The 18027-nt window shown below is 49.7% G+C and overlaps 2 non-coding genes and 1 pseudogene across 2 annotated transcripts; 1 reads left to right on the top strand and 2 right to left on the bottom strand.

Annotated features, from left to right (window-relative positions):
• Positions 1-18027, bottom strand: part of LOC132567215 (peroxidasin homolog) — a 92074-nt pseudogene that overhangs the window by 60673 nt on the left and 13374 nt on the right.
• LOC132567852 (U5 spliceosomal RNA) lies at positions 13076-13191 on the top strand. The gene has a single exon (XR_009555125.1). It is a non-coding gene; the product is annotated as a U5 spliceosomal RNA (small nuclear RNA).
• LOC132567851 (U5 spliceosomal RNA) lies at positions 14895-15010 on the bottom strand. The gene has a single exon (XR_009555124.1). It is a non-coding gene; the product is annotated as a U5 spliceosomal RNA (small nuclear RNA).

Here is an 18027-nt window from a genome sequence, read left to right as displayed (position 1 = left end):
TAAGAACATAAGAGAAGCCCTGTTGGCTCAGGCCAGTGGCCCATCCAGTCCAACACTCTATGTCACATAAGAACATAAGAGAAGCCCTGTTGGATCAGGCCAATGGCGTATTCAGTCCAACACACTGTGTCATATAAGAACATAAGAGAAGCCCTGTTGGATCAGGCCAATGGCCCATCCAGTCCAACACTCTGTGTCACATAAGAACATAAGAGAAGCCATGGTGGATCAGGCCAATGGCCCATCCAGTCCAACACTCTGTGTCACATAAGAACATAAGAGAAGCCATGTTGGATCAGGCCAGTGGCCCATCCAGTCCAACACTCTATGTCACATAAGAACATAAGAGAAGCCCTGTTGGATCAGGCCAATGGCCCATCCAGTCCAACACTCTATGTCACATAAGAACATAAGAGAAGCCCTGTTGGATCAGGCCAATGGCCCCTCCAGTCCAACACTCTATGTCACATAAGAACATAAGAGAAGCCCTGTTGGATCAGGCCAGTGGCCCATCCAGTCCAACACTCTGTGTCACATAAGAACATAAGAGATACCATGTTGGATCAGGCCAGTGGCCCATCCAGTCCAATATATCACATAAGAACATAAGAGAAGCCCTGTTGGATCAGGCCAATGGCCCATCCAGTCCAACACTCTGTGTCACATAAGAGAAGCCCTGTTGGATCAGGCCAGTGGCCCATCCAGTCCAACACTCTGTGTCACATAAGAACATAAGAGAAGCCCTGTTGGATCAGGCCAATGGCCCATCCAGTCCAACACTCTGTGTCACATAAGAACATAAGATCAGGCCAGTGGCCCACCCTTTTGGATCAGGCCAGTGGCCCATCCAGTCCAACACTCTGTGTCACATAAGAACATAAGAGAAGCCATGTTGGATCAGGCCAGTAGCCCATTCAGTCCAACATTCTGTGTCACATAAGAGAAGCCATGTTGGATCAGGCCAGTGGCCCATTCAGTCCAACATTCGGTGTCACATAAGAGAAGCCCTGTTGGATCAGGCCAATGGTCCATCCAGTCCAACACTCTGTGTCACATAAGAACATAAGAGAAGGCCTGTTGGATCAGGCCAGTGGCCCTTCCAGTCCAACACTCTGTGTCACATAATGGGCAAAACCCAGGTGTCATCAGGAAGTCCACTAGCAGGGCCAGAACTCCAGTAGCCCTCCCAGTGTGGTCCCCCAAGCACAAAGAAGGCAGAGCATCACTGCGCCAGACATAAGAGAAGCCATGTTGGATCAGGCCAATGGCCCATCCAGTCCAATACTCTGTGTCACACAGTGGCCAAAAACCCAGGCGTCATCAGGAGGTCTATCAGTGGAACCAGGGCACTAGAAGCCCCCCAACAGACACCAAGAATACAGAGTATCACTGCCCCAGACAGGGAGTCCCAATGATACGCTGTGACTAATAGCCATTGAGGAACCTCTGCTCCATATAAAAACATAAGAGAAGGCATGTTGGATCAGGCCAATGGCCCATCCAGTCCAACACTCTGTGTCACATAAGAAAAGAGAAGCCATGCTGAATCAGGCCAGTGGCCCATCCAGTCCAACACTCTGTGTCACACAGTGGCCAAAAACCCAGGCGCCATCAGGAGGTCCATCAATGGGGCCAGGACACTAGAAGCCCTCCCACTGTTGCCCCCCCCCAAGCACCAAGAATATAGAGCATCACTGCCCCAGACAGAGAGTTTCATCATGCTGTGGCTAATAGCCACTGATGGACCTCTGCTCCAGATTTCTACCCAGTCCCCTCTACCTTGAAGCTGTCTATGCATGCAGCCACCACCACCTCCTGTGACAGTGAATTCCACATGTTAACCACCCTTTGGGTGAAGAAGTACTTCCTTTTATCCGTTCTAACCCGACTGCTAAGCAATTTCATTGAATGCCCACGAGTTCTCATATTGTGCGAAAGGGAGAAGAGTATTTCTTTCTCTTCTTTCTCTGTCCCATGCATAATCTTGTAAAACCTTTTGGTTGTTTTGTATACACCACGTGAAAAACAGCCTATGGGGGCCCATTTTTTCAGAGGCCCACAGTCTCATCAGCCTGCTTTTTCCTTGCCAAAAATAGGAAGGTCTGTTTCCAAATGGCATGTGCCCAGCCGCGTTATTTTCCCCCAGGGTAAAGGCTGACGCTGCCAGATCTCTTGCTAGTGTCGGAGTTTGTGTTGGCTCACACAGAACGCCACCCTGGGTCTGGGAATGTGGTGAGGACTGGGATTGCCAGCCTCCAAGTGGGGGCTGAAGATCTCCCAGAGTTACTGACCACCAGTCTACACAGCTCGCTCATTTATTTAAAATATTTATTCCACTTCTCCTGGAGAAAATGGTTGCTTTGGAAGACGGACTGCATGGCATTACACCCTACTGAGGTCTCTCTCTTCTAGGGTTGCCAAGTCCAAGTCAAGAAATATCTGGGGACGTTGGGGATGGAGCCAAGAGCAAGGTTGAGACAAGCATAATTGAACTCCAAAGGGAGTTCTGGCCATCACATTTAAAGGGACCGCACACCTTTTAAATGCCTTCCCTCCATTCGGAAATAATGAAAGATAGGGGCACCTTCTGTAGGGGCTCATAGAATTGGACCCCCCTAATCCAATCTTTTTGAAACTTGGAAGGTATTTTGGGGAGAGGCACTGGATGCTATGCTGAAAATTAGGTGCCTCTACCTAAAAAAACAGCCCCCCCTCAGAGCCCCAAATGCCCATGGATCAATTCCCCATTATACCCTATGGAAATTGGTCTCCATAGGGAATAATGGGGTTCCCAGCAGACATTCCCCCCCCCTTTCTGATGACCCTGAAGTGGAGGGAGGGCCTCCAAACCTGGGAATCCCCTGCCCTACTTCCTTCCCCAATTACCCCTGCCCCCCCCCAGCTCCACTCTTAAATCTGGATATTTCTGTATTGGAATCTTTATTGGGATCTTTACGAGTTCTCGTATTGTGAGAAAGGGGAGAAAAGGACTTCTTTCTCTACCTTCTCTATCCCATGGATAATCTTGTAAACCTCTATCGTGTCACCCCCGCAGTCGACATTTCTTCAAGCCAAAGAGCCTCAAGCGTTTTAACAAGGCGAATATAGCAGGAGTTTGTAGGAGTGCAGCTCCTAAACCTTTCTGAGGGTTCCCCCTCTTCCTCCCCACCTACCTTGTCCATTGAATAGTAGGTGCAGCTGCATAACAATCCTTGGATGAGCTCCCACCTATTTTTCTACAAAACGACCCCTGGTTTTAACCTTTCTTCATAGGGAAAGCGTTCCAACCCTTTAATCGTTCCAGCGGCTCCCAACCTTTTCGGCACCAGGGACCGGTTTTGTGGAAGACGCCCCGTCCCTGCCCCTCACATGGGGGGCCTTTAAATAAGGAGTAGGTAAAGATCTCTGCCTCACTCTGCGGCCCGGTTGCTAACAGGCCACGGACCGGTACTGGTCCATGGCCCGGGGGTTGGGGACGCCTGCCCTTGAGGCTGATGTCCCGCCATAGCCTTAAGTATACAGCTATGATGGCTCTGCCCCTTTAAAAGGCGGAACTTTATACAGTGTTGCAGAATTTCTTTCGGGGTTGGTTCTCTTATGAAAATGGCCATCAAGGGTTCAAGCATCCACACTGCTTACAGCTTAGGCTGAGAATGTAGGTCAGTCGAAAGTAGGTGAAAAGTAAAAGTTCTCTGAGGGCAACCTTAGCCTTATATGGTATGGGAGGAACCGGACAGAGTAAAGATACGGCAGATGTGAGAGGCTAGCTGTTGATGCCACTGGTGGTTCTGGAATGTAGATGACACATATTATCAGATAAGATATAGATTGTGATACCAGTTTCCGGGGGGAAACTCTTTATAAACCCTGAAATTTTGAGCAGAACTCACTGATTTGCACTAGAGACAGGAGACTATCTCTATGCTTGTCATGCCAAAAAAAGAATGGGGCTTAGACTCTGACCTAGAAAATGCAGACTAACAGGGTATAGTCCCTGTTGGGACTTAGACTTTTTATAGAACAATGCTTTATCCTTGACTGTAGAACTATGCTTGACTATAGAACTGTATTCTGAAATTGTACTGTTATCTAATCGCTTTGCCTTTCTGCCTTCTGTCTGGAGAAGAAACTTGGAGTCTAACAAAGTTTATCTGTATGGTCTTGAAACGTATTAGTTTGTATGTATTAGCCTTCTGAAAACTGCAGGCTGTTTGGGTAACGGAGGGTACAAAAGTACCGAGTTTTACCGCAAGTAAATCCCACCTCATAAAGGATCCCCTAGCTTGGAAGGGGCCCAACCCACCAGCACAGAGCAAGCTGCTGGGGCGATCCCCACCCCCAACAGCCCTGTTGCTGCGCAACATGCCCCACATGATGACATCACCCGGAAGTGACATCATTGCACTGGGCACGTCTCACCACGGATGCTCTAGAATTTCTGGGAAACTCTATGGTACCATCGAGATTATTTTTTTACTGTGAATCCTAGATTGTCACTATAGGGACGCTCTAGGATTTGTGGTAAATGTATAGTATAATAGAGTTTTACCATGAATCCTACATGGCGTGACATACCCGGCGCGATGATGTCACTTCTGGGTGACGTTATTGCGCTGCGTATGTAAAGCGTGTGCAAGAAAAGAGTCCCCCGCCAGAGCAGCAGAGGGACTTGGCAACCCTACATCCCTCACCTGTCCCAGATTGAAAACATTATGAAGAAATAGCCTGAAGATGAAGGGTACCCAGATTCAAGCCATAGCCTGAAAGGACCTGGATTCAGGCGGGATTCAGTAAGTTCCTGGAGCCAAGTGCATGAGCTATCAAACTCTCAAAGATCCAAGACAAGTTCAAATCGGTCCAAGAGCAATAAAGCAAGCAATACGGTTTACACAACCCAGAGCCAAAAAGAAAGCTGACTCGAGGCCTGAAAATTCATCCCGTAGGCCATTTATTAACCCAGACCTCTTCCATTTGCCAAATCAATCAGAAATATTCTCCAATGAGCCCTTTTGTGCTCTCTAAACAGACTGTAGTGCAAATCTAAACAGTGCTCCCCCCACCCGGTTCTTTCCAAACCTGCATTTGGGAAGAAGACATAGAAACAGCAAGGATCTCGAACGCTTACAGTGTGTTGAGGTTCTTCAAATTCCTGAAGGCGCCAGGCCGGATGTCTTTGATGTGGTTGAAGCGCAGGTCTCTGGAGAGAAGAAACAGATCTCGGTCAGTTGGCAAGATGGCGGTGTTCGTTCACCAGTGTGTCTTTGTGGGAGATCCAAACGCTTTCCCTAAATGCTCTCCAGATAGCACTGGAACTAAAAGGAGCCGGCAGCCAACCCAGAGTGGTCCTCTCTCCCACTTTGCAGTTCTTAAACACTCTTATTGGCCTTAGGCCCTGTCAATGTTTAATGATTTTTGAAAACATCTGCCCATTTGTTTATGCTGAAGTCTGGCGGGTGGATGCACCAACAAAGTAAGCATCTTGAGGGCCGGATGTGGTTCGCAGACCATAATTTCCCCACCTCTGAATTAGGGATTCTTTCTTGTAGGGTTTGCTTGGGTAGAGAGGGAATTATTCTCTCGTAAATACATACCTAACACTGAGAAGTGGGGAGGAGACCTTGCTATAACCACTGGAGGGCGGTCAAGAGATGGGGAGGCTATAAAACACCTGTACAGAGAATTTTCACATCCCACAAAGCTTAGTGAAAACTTAGGTTCATGCCAAGACCATCCACAAGAGCAGGAATGTCAAACATGTAGTCCGGGGGCCAAATCAGGCCCCTGGAGGGCTCCTATCAGGCTCCCGAGGAACTGGCTGTCATCTGCTTCCTTCTCCCTCTCTCTTGCTTCCTTCTGCATCACAGCTTGCTTTGCGAGGCTTGCTCAATCGCACAGGAGCTACAGAGCAAATCCTCTGTTTTCTCCATTGGCTGAGGCTCCTCCCTTGGGGAGGACTGGGGGGAGGGAGAGCTTGTTTTGCCAGGCTCTCTCAATCACTCAGCAGAGCTACTGAGCCAATCCTCTCTTCCTTCTATTGGCTGAGACCCCTCCCTCTCCTGGTCCCCTGGGGGAGGAAGGAAAGAGCCAGAGCTTCCTTTGCCCAGTTCGCTGGATCCCATGGGAGAGATACAAAGAAAGCACCTTTAAGACCAATGAGTACTAATGTTTTAAGCATGTTTTGTGTTTGTCTGTGTCCTTTATAAAGTTTATATCTCTGCTACCTGGCGTTACATTTTATGACACACATGGCCCGGCCCGACAAGGTCTCATTTATGTCAGATCCAGCCCTCAAAACAAATGAGTTCGGCAACTCTGCACTACAGCACTGTATCCCTGGACCAAAGGAGGCCAAAACTCCAAAACACCCTGTGACGGAACCGGCCCGATTCTGCCTTCAGACCCGGTCCCGTCAACTCCCTATTGAGTCGCCCACTCCTGGAGGAAGCTATTTCTCCTCCTGCCACTTGGGCTCGCTGCCACCACCTGCTCAGTCTAGGGGTTCAGATTGAGAGGAACAGGACTCCCAATCCCCCTCTCTAGCTATGAGGCCAGGCCTCAAGGCCCTCTGCCACCCAGTACTTGGGTATCACAGAGACCACAGCATTTCTTTGGGGAGCCCCTGGAGGATTGGCACCTTATCCAACTGCATGCCTTCCCCCTTCCCCGGGGCCCGCTTCTTAAAGCAGCGTGGTCTAAGGCGGTTGGGGATCTATGTGGTACAGAGTTTGACTGCCAGCATTCAAAACAGTAAAAATATTTAATTAAAAGAGAAAAAGAAAAGAAAAGAAGAACAAAACAAAAACAGTTGCATGTAAAAGGTTAACACAGCACAGCACCCGCACAGCAAACAGCATGACAAAATAAAGGTCGTTTTAAACGCATCCTACTGTCCCTGTCATCCTACTGTCCCTGTCCCTGTCATCTCCTCAGATGCTAAGATCGACAAGGAGATTGACAACAGGCTGGCAAAGGCAAACCGTACCTTTGGCCGACTGCACAAAAGAGTGTGGAGCAACAAGCATCTGAAAAAAGGCACAAAGATCAATGTTTACAAAGCGGTTGTGATGACAACCCTCATCTACGGCTCCGAATCGTGGGTTTTATACCGTCATCACCTGCGACTCCTTGAGCGCTTTCATCAGCGCTGCCTTCGCACCATCCTCAACATCCACTGGAGTGACTTTGTGACCAACACTGAAGTTCTCAAGCGGGCAGAGGTTACCAGCATCGAGGCACTGCTGTTGAAGACGCAGCTGCGCTGGGCAGGGCATATTTCTAGGATGGAAAACCACCGCCTTCCCAAAATTGCCCTGTATGGCGAACTCTCCACCGGCCATCGAAATAGAGGGGCACCAAAGAAGAGGTAGAAGGACTCCTTGAAGAAATCCCTTGGCACCTGTCACATCAACCATCACCAGTGGTCTGACCTAGCCTCAGATCGCAAAGCATGGAGGCACACCATCCACCAGGTTGTCTCTTCCTTTGAGAACGCACGCATAGCTGGTCTTGAGGACAAAAGGAGATTGAGGAAGAATCGCACTGCTACAGCACCAACCCTAAATCAGACTTTTCCCTGCAGCCACTGTGGCCGGACCTGCCTGTCCCTCATTGGTCTTGTCAGCTACCAGCGAGCCTGCAGCAGACGTGGACTATTGCACCCTTCTTGAATCTTCGTTCGCGAAGCCAAGCCGAGAGAGAGACTGTCCCTGGTCTAAACTTGCCCTGCCTTCTGGATGACTTACTTGGTCTGGCTACCTGGGGGCCTTTTCCTCTTGAATAGGCCTCTTCCACAGGCAGGAGCCCCCACACTGGCAACCTCCTCCTTTGAGCGCCAGCTGAGAACTGCTTCTCTTCCTGCCTAACTCACATACCAAGAACAAAAGAACTTCCTGCCGCTCTAGGAGGCTTTCCCCCTAGAGTTGTTGGTTTGGCTCTGGAAGGGAGGGGGGGTTGGAGAGAGGCTAGGCCAAAGCCTGCTTAGCAGTTTCATGTTCCCTCCCAACTAAGATGGAGTTTCTCCACACACCCGTACGCGGGCCTTCTCCATCGCAGCTCCACAATTATGGAACCAGCTCCCGGAAGAAGTGCGAGCCCTGCGGTGCCTTGACCAGTTCCGCAGGGCCTGCAAAACCACCCTTTTCAGGATGGCCTTTGCTGGCTGAGAGACCACTGTTGGGTGACTTTCGCTATTATCATTTATAAATGGAATTAGCACCTGGAAACTTGTATAATACTTGATTAATTGGAATGTTTTAAAGCTAAGGTGATTTTAAACTCTGTATAATTTTTACAAAATGTTGTTAGCCGCCCTGAGCCCACCTCGGCGGGGAGGGCGGGATACAAATAACATTTTTATTATTATTATTATTATTATTATTATTAGCACTGTAGCTATTAGTTCTTCCTACAGCTGTAGTGACGGCCAAATAGCAGCACACACACCGCTTGTGGGTTGTAAGCAGGTTACAACCACCGAACATGACATTTCTGTGGCTACAAGGAAGTCGGAAGAGCCAATGCAGATTTTTTTCTGTTACAAAATGATCCATTGGATTTTCTGAGCCCTAGTATCTCCAGAAAGTAAAACATTCAGGGAGTTTCTAAATAGGGTTGCCAAGTCCAATTCAGGAAATATCTGGGGACTTTGGGGGTGGAGCCAGGAGACTTTGCAGGTGGAGCCAGGAGACACTGGGGGTGGAGCCAGGAGCAAGGCTGTGACAAGCATCATTGAACTCCAAAGAGAGTTCCGGCCATCACATTTAAAGGGACCGCACGCCTTTTTAAATGCCTTCTTTCCATAAGAAATAATTAAGGGTAGGGCACCTTCTTTTGGGGCTCATAGAATTGGACCCCCTGGTCCAATCTTTTTGAAACTTGGGGGGTATTTTGGGGAGAGGCACTGGATGCTATGCTGAAAATGTGGTGCTTCTACCTTAAACAACATCCCCCCCCCACAAGGCCCCAGATACCCGCGGATCAATTATCCATTATTTCCTACGGGAATAAGTCTCCATAGGGAATAATTGAGTTCCCAGCAGAAATTCCACACACACCCCACACACACTTTGTGATGACCATGAAGCGGGGAGGGGAGGGCCTCCAAACCAGGGGATCCCCTGCCCCCACCTGGGGATTGGCAACCCTAGTTCTAAATGACTGTGCTTATATCCTACAGCCAAGAGTATGCGTTTTGAGATGGGAAGGGGCGCAAGAGTTTTGTTTTGTTTGCCGTTTGTAACAAAAAGCAAAATGGCCAGTCGATATAGAATAAGAAAACTTTATTGAGCATGAAACTTTTTGGAATTCTGGAATGTGCGCTGAAGACCCTGCAATTAGATTTTTGGAGTCCAGAGGCCGAAGTCAGACCGGTGTTTTCAGAAGAATTAATGATCGTTAGGGTTTGTAGAATCTTTCAGGCTCAAGTGCCGTGTTCTATTGGAGAAAGTTTTCCTTCCAGACGTTTCATTCTCAGCTGCGGAGAACATCCTCAGTGGCGTTGCAGCCGGAGCAGGCGCTCTGACCTTCTTGGCTGCTGTGCGTTGAGTGGGGCCAGGGCTGCTGGAGAGCTATTTCTAGGCTGGAGGGGGTGTGGTGAAAGGGCAATTGGTTTGTGGATGTGCCCATTGTTTGGTGGGGCTTCCTGGAAGGGTAGTGATAAGGAAACTGGCTGTTGAATGTGACCATTGTTCTGTGTTAATTGCTGGGAGGGTTGGAAGGGGTGTGAAGATAAGGAAGATGGTTGTTGACTGTGCTGATTGTTCTGTGGAATGTGCTGGTTGTTCTGTGACTTTCTGCAATTTATAGTCTGTAGGGTGTTTTGCAGAGCTAGGTACCAAGATTGGTGGATGAAAATGCCTTCTTCCTTTCTTCCAGGAAGCCCCACCAAACAATGGGCACATCCACAAACCAACTGCTTTTTCACCACACCCCCTCCAGCCTAGAAATAGCAGCTCTCCAGCAGCCCTCGCCCCACTCAATGCACAGCAGCCAAGAAGGTCAGAGCGCCTGCTCCGGCTGCAACGCCACTGAGGATGTTCTCCGCAGCTGAGAACGAAACGTCTGGAAGGAAAACTTTCTCCAGTAGAACACGGCACTTGAGCCCGAAAGATTCTACAAACCCTAATGATGTTACCAGCCGTGAAAACCTGAAATCTTTGATAATTAATGATCGCTCAGGAACGTCTCCTGCTTCAATGAACGCAGCGTTGGCTTCACATGCAATGTTTGTTTCCCACTTCAAGGGCCTTCCTCACATCCACACCAATCCCACCCCTCAAGCGCCTTCCCACACCAGAATCCTGCTTTCCTTCAGAGGTTCTCAGGTCTAGGATAAAGGAGGAGTCCAGTAGCACCTTTAAGACCAACAAAGTTTTATTCAGAATGTAAGCTTTCATGCGCACACACACGTCATCGGACAACGGAATGGGGGACAGCGAGCAGAGCTACATTTATTTTCTTAGGACACTCTCACCATCATTCTCCCATTCTGTTACTGCTTTATTGCAGGGGTGGCCAACGGTAGCTCTCCAGATGTTTTTTTTGCCTACAACTCCCATCAGCCCCAGCCAGCATGGTCAATGGCTGGGGCTGATGGGAGTTGTAGGCAAAAAAAAAAACTTCTGGAGAGCTACCGTTGGCCACCCCTGCTTTATCGGTTTCCCACGCAAATGCTATCCAGACCAAATGTTCTTTCAGTTTTTAATTTCACCATTTTGCCACTGGATTCTAACTTTGTACCACTTTGCATTCTTTGCCTCCCAGCTATATGGAGCTCTGCCCACTGTCCCCCATTCCATTGTCTGAAGAAGTATGCATACATACGAAAGCTTACATTCTGAATAAAACTTTGTTGGTCTTAAACAGGGGCGGCCAAACTTGCTCAATGCAAGAGCCACATAGAATAAATGCCAGACGTTTGAGAGCCACATGAATGCCAGATGTTTGAGAGCCGGAAGGAAGGAAGGAAGGAAGGAAGGAAGGAAGGAAGGAAGGAAGGAAGGAAGGAAGGAAGGAAGGAAGGAAGGAAGGAAGGAAGGAAGGAAGGAAATAAATAGATGTGGGAGGGAGAGGTTGAAAGAAAGCAACTTTAAATGCATTCTCCAAGCTGCCGTCTGACTTGGCTTGGAGGAGTGATGTAAAGAGAGAAATACCTTCTCCGAGTCGCCCAGTGGGATGGTGGGGGCCTCACACAATGCGTGTGAAAGAGCCACATGTGGCTCCCGAGTCTAGTTTGGCCACCCTTGGTCTTAAAGGTGCTACTTGACTCCTACTTTGTTCTACTGCTTCAGACCAACGGTCTATGATGAAATTGACAACGTCTTGAAAAAGCCTGATCAGTTTCACTGGGGTAGATTTCCCACCTCTTTTGGGTGAAACTTACAAGAAGAAGAGATCCTTCCCAGTGTTCCACACAAATAGGGGCACAAATAGAGTTTCCCCGGTTTCTTTTCAGAGAGTACAAACTTGGATCAGTGCACTGCCTAAGCCCTTCTTTGCCAGCTGATCGCAGCTTTCTTGTGTGAGCCAAGGATACGGCCAATGCTTTCCGTGTCTTGTACTAATTTGTTCCTTTGTTACAAACTTTGAGCAACCTCCCCCCCCCCGCCCCATCCCTTACCGGGGTCTTTGCACAGAGGCAGACAAAAGCAACCCCTCGCCCTCCCGAACGACTTTTGCCTTAAAAAAAACCCTACGGGGATCGCAATAAATCGGCTGTGATTTGAGGGCAAATGAAATAACGTGGAACGCAGATTAAAAACCTCTCCGATCCGGGATATGTAGAACGCAACGCAGCTGCAGGACCAGAGGTGGGCTGAAGAGGGCGCACGATCGCGCACCGTCACCCGGCCCCAGGTTGCAACGCAGGGTGTAGGGTGGGCGGTGGGGCAGGAGCCCAAGGCACGCCAACCCTGCCGGAATTGCAGCTCCTTGGACTTCACGCCGGCTGAAGAGGTGCATCGCGAGGAAACGGGCGCTAAGCTTGCAAGCGCGTAAAATAACCAGAGCATTCTGCCTAGGGTTGCCATGTCCAGTTCAAGAAATATCTGGGGACTTTGGGGGTGGAGCCAGGAGACACTGGGGGGTGGGACCAGGAGCAAGGTTGTGACAAGCGGAATTGAACTCCAAAGGGAGTTCTGGCGGTCACATGGAAAGAGACCGCGCACCTTTTAAATGCCTCCCTTCCGCTGGAAATAATGGATAGGGGCACCTTCTCTGGGGGCTCATAGAATTGGACCCCCTGATCCAACCTTTTTGAGACTTGGAGGGTGTTTTGGGGAGAGGCACTGGATGCTATGCTGAAAATATGGTGCCCCTATCTCAAAAAGCAGTCCCCCCAGAGCCTCAGATACCCGCGGATCAATTCTCCATAATACCCTTTCTGATAACCCTGGAGGACCTCTTGATGGCACCTGGGGTTTTTGGCTACTGTGTGACACAGAGTGTTGGAATGGATGGACATTGGCCTGATCCAACAGGGCTTCTCTTACGTTCTTATGAGGGCCTCCAAATTGGGGGATGCCCTGCCCACACCTGGGGATTGGCAACCCTAATTCTGGCCCTTCGATGGCCTCGTGCAGCAATAAAGTCTTCAGGAGGCCAGCGGAACGCCCGGCTACTGGGCAGCAAGAAAGTCCGGCTCCTTGCCTGCATTCGCCTGCAGAGGTGGGAAACCACTCGAGGGGGAATCGTTGCTCGGCGAAGAGCCCTAAAGTTTGAGCTGTGCGCCACCCTCGCTTTGTCCTTCCTCTTTGCGCGCTGCTCCCACCGTCCCGCCCACCGTCCCTTGACGTCATCTTCGAACGGGCGGGGCTGAGCCACGGGCCGAGCCAGGGCAGGCGGATTTGCATTTCGCGGCACCCATGATGCATCGCGCAGAGGCAAAGGCAGGTTTCCCCCCAAACTGTGGCCGGTTTTGATGCAGGAATTTTAGTTTTGGGGGTAGGGAAAGAAAAGAGGGAAGAGCCGGAGTCGCCGTCTATTCCGGGAGAAGGGAAAAGGTCCGGAACAAAAGGGCAACCGTAACCTAAGTGCCTGCCGGGACTCTTGTGCTGGTGCATGGTTGCACTGCGGAAGCATACTCTGGTTTCTCTTCAGATCGCATAAATCTTTCGCCTTTTACTAAAGATTTCCGTGGAGAGGAACATTTATGAGTGTTTCGTGAATTTTTTGAGGCTCCGCTTCGGCGGAGCTACCTTGATTTGGTTCAAAAACAGAATTTATACTACAAAGCAATAAAAATAGGTTGTGCCTTTAAGACCTACTAAGTTTTATCTTTGCTCTAAGTTTTATTAGTGGCACAGATTGTTTTGAAAAATAGTGTATTAATGCATTTCTACTGTACTTTGCTTTACCATAGAGAGGCTCTGTGGTGCAGAGTGATAAAACTGCAGTCGGAGCCCTCTGCTCACGACCTGTGTTCAATCCAAGTGTAGATGACTGGGGAAGGCAATAGCAAACCACCCCGAGAGTCGAAAACGACTGGTGCTTGCACAGGGGACCTTTCCTTTACCTTTTTTTTTTTTACTTTGTAAAGCCAGTTTGGTGTAGTGGTCAAGTGTGCGGACTCTTATCTGGGAGAACTGGGTTTGATTTCCCACTTCTCCACTTGCGCCTGCTGGAATGGCCTTGGGTCAGCCATAGGTTTCACAGAGGTTGTCCTTGAGAGGGCAGCTGCTGTGAGAGCCCTCTCGGCCCCACCCACCTCACAGGGTGTCTGTTGTCGGGGGAGAAGATGTAGGAGATTGTAAGCAGCACTAGTCGTTTCCAATTCTGGGGTGACCTTGCTTTCCCAATGTTTTCACGGCAGGCTTTTTTAACCGGGTGGTTTTGCCATTGCCAGAGCCCCGTGGCGCAGTGTTAAAGCTGCAGTACTGCAGTCCTAAACTCTGCTCACGACATGAGTTCGATCCCAGCGAAAGCTGGTTCAGGTAGCCGGCTTGAGATTGACTCAGCCTTCCATCCTTCCGAGGTCAGTAAAATGAGTACCCAGCTTGCTGGGGGGAAAGTGTAAAAAGACTGGGGAAAGCAATGGCAAACCATTGTCCTTATCTTGCCTAGACTTCTATAGCCCGGGCTAACCTGCCCTCGTCGCTTCTTGGGATGGAAAGAGACAGGGGAGGCAGATCCAAGTGTGCAGCTGTGTTGGTTTGAAGTGGTAGAACAAAGTAGGAGTCAAGTGGCACCTTTAAGACCAACAAAGTTTTATTCAGAATGTCAGCTTTCATGTGCTCTAAGCACACTTCATCAGACGAGGAATCCGGTACAGTGAGCAAAGCCACACATAGCTGGTAGGCAGTGGCTCAGAATGCAAAGTGGTACAAATTTAATATTCAAGGACAGTTAAATTATCTTGTAGGCAGTGGTTTAACAGTAAGTCTCTGTTTGCAATGTAAAGAAAAAGATGGGGGGGGGAACCCAGATGGGAGCAGAGCAGTATTAACTCACAGCCCACTTATATTAAGAATTGCTGCTTGCCGTTCCAATTTTGTCTGCTGAAGTCTGCTTAGAGCATACGAAAGCTTACATTCTCAATAAAACTTAAAAAGGTAAAAGTAGTCCCCTGTACAAACACCAGTCGTTTTTGACTCTGCTTTCATGTCTTCACTGCAGACTTTTTGCGGGGTAGTTTGGCCATTGTCTTGGCCAGTCATCTAAGCTTTCCCCCCAGCAAGCTGGGTACTCACTTGACCAACCTGGAGCCGGCTACCTGAACCCAGCTCCCGCTGGGATCGAACTCAGGTCCTGAGCAGAGGGCTCCGACTGCAGTACTGCAGCTTTACCTCTCTGTGCCGCTAATAAAACTTAGAGCAAAGATAAAACTCAGTAGGCCTTAAAGGTGCGACATGTTTTTATTGCTTCGTAGCATAAATTCTGTTTTTAAACCAAATCAAGGTAGCTCCGCCGAAGCGGAGCCTCAAAAAATTCACGAAACACTCATAAATGTTCCTCTCCACGGAAATCTTTAGTAAAAGGCGAAAGATTTATGCGATCTGAAGAGAAACCAGAGTATGCTGTTGCATCGCAACCATGCACCAGCACAAGAGCCCAAGCAGACAGTAAGGTTACGGTTGCCCTTTTGCTCCCGACCTTTTCCCGTCTCCCGGAATACCGGCGACTTCGGCTCTTTCCTCTTTTCTTCCCTGCCCCCAAAGGTACAATTCCAATGTCCCAAGCGACCGCAGTTTGGGGGGATCCGGCCTTTTCCTCTGCGCAATGCATCACGGTCGCCGCGAAATGCAAATCAGCCTTGCCCGGGCTCGCGCATGGCCGATGTCAAGGGAGGGAGCGGCGTGCATAGAGGAAGGGCAAAGCGGGAGTCGCGCGCAGCTCCAACTTCCGGGATCCGCACGCAGCCTGCCGATCCCCGGTCCCCAAGGAGCGGTTGTCTTCCTCGGCGTCCGATCTCCGCAGGCGGACAGAGTTTTAAGAAGAAGTGTGCTTTGCAAAGGAAAGTTTACACCTTGACTAAAACTTTGGTCGGTCTTCAAGTTCCCCCTGGATATGAACTTTGCTCCTCTGCTTCAGACGGCTGCCCCCCTGGATTTTACGCCTGGCTTTCCGCTGGCACTTAAAATACTTTCTTATCGCATGAGGTCACTGAAGTGCCGAAATGCTCCGTTGCTTTAGGCCACGGGTGGCCAAACTGTGGCTCGGGAGCCACATGTGGCTCTTTCATACATATTGTGTGGCTCTCAAAGCCCCCACCGTCCCATTGGCTGCCTCGGAGAAGGTATTTGTCTCTTTAGCTCACTTCTCCGAGCAAAACCGACCAGAGACTTGGAGAATGCATTTCAAGTTGCTTTCTTTCCACCTCTCTCTCCCCTCCCTCATCTTCCTTCCTTTCTTCCTGTATTGTGATTCTCAAAGATCTGACGTTCATGTCTTGCAGCTCTCAAACATCTGACACTTACTCTTTGTGCCTCTTACATTAAGCAAGTTTGGCCAGCTCTGCTTTAGGCTGTTCACTGCCACGGGAGGTGGTGGCAGCTACAAACATAGACCGCTTCAAGAGGGGATTGGATAAACATACGGAGCAGAGGTCCATCAGTGGCTATTAGCCACAGCGTATTGTTGGAACTCTCTCCCTGGGGCAGTGATGCTTTGTATTCTTGGTGTTTGGGGGGGGGGGGCACAGTGTGAGGGCTTCTAGTGTCCTGGCCCCACCGATGGACCTGATGGCACCTGATGTTTGACACCCCTGTTCTAGATGCTCACATGTGAAAGGCTGCATCAAAGGAAAGTGCCACCTCTAGGCAGAGCACCCATATTGGAGTCCAGGTACACCTCAACATAAGAAAATAAGCACGTAAGAAGAGCCCCGCTGGATCAGACCAGTGGTCCATCTATTCCAGTATCCTGTCTCACACACGAAGACTCGGAGACTCAAGAGAGGTGCGCAGGGTTGGGGGAGATCTTTTCCTGCTTTTGCACCCCAGGGTGCAAAAGCAGGAAGAAAGCTCCACCACCCACACCTCTCGGAAGGGACGGCCCTCGATTGTCTGGCACCCTAAGCAAGGCTAAATTCTGGTGCCCCCCCCCTCCTGCACTCGTAACATCACTGAGTCACATGCCCCCCCCAATTTGGTGCTGGCGCTCTAGGCAGTCACCTAGTTTGGCTGACCCTGACTCTTGGAGATTCCAAGAGGTAGTGGTAGGGAATCTTTTCCCTGCTTTTGCAGTCTATTTGGCCGTGGCCAGGGGGTAAGTTGGCATCTGTTCTCCCTTCTGGCCCAAGGAGCAAAACTGGATCCAAGTTTTCATCCTATGTAACTGAGCGCTTTTTAGGCATCTTAGAAGACTGTAGAGGCATACCCCGCCCTTCTCTCTGAATCAGTCTCAGAGCGGCTTAGAATCTCCTTTGTTCTCTTTCCCCATAACAGACACCCTGGGAGGTAGGTGGGGCTGAGAGAACTCTCCCAGAAGCTGCCTTTTAAGGACAACTCTGTGAGAGCTATGGCTGACCCAAGGTCATTCCAGTAGGTGCAAGTGGAGGTGTGGGGAATCAAACCCAGGTCTCCCAGATAAGAGTCCGTGCACTCAGGCCTCCGATTCAGCAGGAATCTGAACCTTACCTGAGGGTTCCCCCCTCTTCCTCCCCACCTACCTTGTCCATCGAATAGTAGGTGCAGCTGCATAACAATCCCTGGATTAGGAGAGGGGGCAGCCAGCCAGCCACCAGGGGCTTTGCCACACCCTCAGCAGCCCTCATTAACCCTTGGAAAAGCCCATACCACCCTTTCTCCACTTCTTATGTGATTTTGGGCGGCGGGTGGCTTGCTGGCCTTTTGACTGGGGGGGGGGGGCAGCCCAGGAGAGCCCCAGGGGAGCAAGGCCTGCTTGGGCTGGCTGGATCTATAGCCAGCCCAAGCCCACCTCATTTGCCTGGGGGTCTCCTTTCTTGCATCGGGTTGCTTTTGGCTAGTGGGGGGTGCGGCATATGTTATTGAGTTATGCTGATGAGCTCCACCACCTATTTTTCTACAAAACAACCCCTGTGTGCACTTCACCACCACACCAAACTGGCTTTCATAATGTAATCTGCTGTGGAGAAAAGCATGCTCGTTCAACCCTAAAGCTTTGCCCCTTTTGGCATGTAGAGCCCCAAGGAACAAAACGAAGGATCATCAGGTTAGGATCTCTTCGCTGCTACTCAGACCGTTCCAGAAGGATTGTCTTTTCCCATTTTCCATAAAGCCAAACTTTTTTTCCCCTTTAAGTCACACTCCGGAACAAATGAACTGAAAGCTGTTACAGACCGATTTGATTTGAAAAATTTCACCGAACAAATTGTTTCCATCTGTTGCTCTTTTTTTCCGGGCCTGTAGCTCTGTCCCACTAGATCACATCTGGGCTGTTATGTTCCCAAGGAGCCGGGCCTCAGCCAGAACTACAATCGCTCCCATCCATCACGACTTTCCAGACCTGACTTCTCTGTCTGTTTGCCCTCTCGGGGCTTGGGATAAAGGGCAGGAGCTTTCATGACTGGGGGATAAAAGGGATAATGGAGAAAGTCTTATATGAAACTCG

Source organism: Heteronotia binoei, chromosome 2 (genome assembly GCF_032191835.1).
Source record: "Heteronotia binoei isolate CCM8104 ecotype False Entrance Well chromosome 2, APGP_CSIRO_Hbin_v1, whole genome shotgun sequence".
NCBI classification, from domain to species: domain Eukaryota; kingdom Metazoa; phylum Chordata; class Lepidosauria; order Squamata; family Gekkonidae; genus Heteronotia; species Heteronotia binoei.
This window is presented reverse-complemented; position numbering and strand designations above follow the sequence as displayed.